The sequence below is a fragment of the Trachymyrmex cornetzi genome, unplaced genomic scaffold (genome assembly GCF_001594075.2).
Source record: "Trachymyrmex cornetzi isolate Tcor2-1 unplaced genomic scaffold, Tcor1.1 scaffold669, whole genome shotgun sequence".
In the NCBI taxonomy this organism is placed as follows: Eukaryota; Metazoa; Arthropoda; class Insecta; order Hymenoptera; family Formicidae; genus Trachymyrmex; species Trachymyrmex cornetzi.
In genome coordinates, this window is record NW_017299991.1 from 11777 (window position 1) to 14279 (window position 2503).

Genomic DNA, 2503 nt, shown 5'->3' on the forward strand with positions numbered 1-2503 from the left:
AGCCCATTCTTCTGCAGATGTTGGCATTCGAAGAAACTCATCTTTCAAAGTAGTAATCAAAGCTGTACATACTTTTTTTATTATTGTCGATATCGTGCTTTGACCTATTCTAAATTGTAAGCTAAGTGATTCTTGTGATTCTCCTGTAAATTAAAACAATTATTTCAAAAGATATATATAATATATATTATATATTGCACTTGCAAAAATCATACCAGTAGCCAGATGACGCAAAGTAACAGAAAGCCTCTCAGCAGAAGATATACTTTTTCTCAAATGTGTTGTCTTTTTTTGAATAAAAGGTGTAATTTTATCAACAAGTTTTTCAAAGGTATTGTTACGTCCGTCCGTCTGTTCGTCCTGTTGCGCCCGCTGCGCGAGATCGCACTCACGACCGCGACGCGCACTCCCGAGCCGCGGAAAGAAATGGACTCAAGGATTTATAAGAAATAACAAAGAAGGTCTTTATTAGTATCGACGATACAGTTCAAGAATAACGTAAAGAATATAATCGGAGAAACACGTCCGAACGCCTTGACTTCTCTCCAAATATCTTTTAAACAGCAGCGACTTGTTGCCTAGCAACCCGTTTCTTCCTTCACGGACGGCGAACTCCGGCGTATATCGGGCGACGATGCAATTTGGACATAACAGTATCAGTGTCCATGCGTAGGCAACTATAAATATGATATAAAGTATTATTGTTGTAAAATTAAGTTCATTGTATTTACTCTTTTAATTAATTAATCAATAAAAACTGTATCTTACCTTCGAAATCGGTTTGGATCTTCAAGTGACAATTCAAGAAATAGGTTACGATGCATACCACTATACTGCCTTCGTAAAAAATATAGCTTAGTCCAGACAGAACGTCTTAATTTACGTTTTTCCTGATTATCTACTATGAAAAGTAATAGACACGCATATGCAAGTCTACGTTGATGCTCTTGTACAATTATTTCAATAATTGTTGACATTCTTATAGGTTAGTATAGAAAGGCAGAAGACAATGAAGGTCAAACAATCACATCAGTATACCCAATCTGTAGTGTGATTGAACAATCCGCAACTGTTAACCGTAATGCCAACCGCAACGAAGCCCACAACCCGTAGTGTGATTAGGCCTTGACGTGAGTGCCTTTAACAAGGCCTGCCATTGTTGGGCCTAGAAAGTGCCTAGGAAGGAAAATCGCTCCTCGCGGCCCGCGCGCCGTGCGCTCGGTGGGCTGTGCTTTCGGCAATCGTAGGCCGGGCAGATGCGCGTATTCGGCTATCTTTAAACGTCAATATCTCGTTAACTATTGCGCAAACTAAAAAATGGTATAAGAATTTTCGATTCAGTTCGGTCCGTTCTACCTGCTCGTGACAGGCGTTCCGATAATTTTCAAACACCCTGTATATCTGATAAGTAAATATATATGATTAAATAATTGTGGTATTTTAGTATAAAGTCAGAATTACAACGATTTTGATAAGCATTGTGACGTGACATTTTGTCACTGTGCGGACCTGTCGACGGCGAACTCGCGCTTCTTATCGGCTCGAAGGGCGAGCGCGTATGCGAGTGCGCACGCGAGTGCGCGTGCAAGCGCACTTGCGAACATGCGTTAAAAATCGCGTCCTTTATTTTACTTGGCAGATTTTTTTCTTTATATTAGCATTTTTTTTGCGTAATGACCAAGCGTATCAGGAAGCGTAGGCGCGCCACGGATCACGCTCGGCAGCTGCTGTGAAATTGCATTGTATCATCGTGTCGTCTCGCCCGCCAACCCTTGGAAGGAAGACCGCAGACGGACAAGGCTGGAAGGAAGGCCGAAGAAGCTGAGGGAGAGGGATGCATACCCGGGAGCTCGGATTAGCAGGTTGTACCATTTTATATCATTGCTTGTAACCGCTGTCGCACACAAAAGGGACCATACTTTCACCATGCACCCCTTGTAGAGCACCGGAGGAGGCCAGAATTCCCGGCCACCCTTGAGGAGCCGGACGGACGCCCGTCGGGAGCCTAGAGCCCCGACGGGGAGAGAGGAGGAAATCCATCCCGATCTCCTCCTCCAGACCAGGAAGTGCAGGGGCCATGGGCAGAGGCGCCACGCTTGACAGGGACGTTTATGGCGTGCTCGTAGGAGCCAGGATTCAAGGCTGCGCGGGCCTGCATGGCACGCGCGGATACCGTGACACGCGGAAGCCAATCAGCGTGACTACCTCCCCCCGCAGGGGGGGGGAGCGCTAAGTAGCCTGCGAGAATCCGCCGGGCGCTCCCGGGCCTCACTCTTGCTGTGGACGAGCGAGCGGAAGATTGTAAAAGGAGTGCGAGAACGCTGTCGACGAGGACGAGCACGAGGACTCAGAGAGCTATCGAGGGATTGGCGAGAGGAGGACGAGAGGACGAAGGAGGCGACGAGGGTGAGACGAGCGTCGTCGTTTGTAAGGCTGCCGACCGGGATACGTCGCCGGGTGGATCGCACGTAAGCCAGCTCGCACCGTAACGATAGAATCGGCG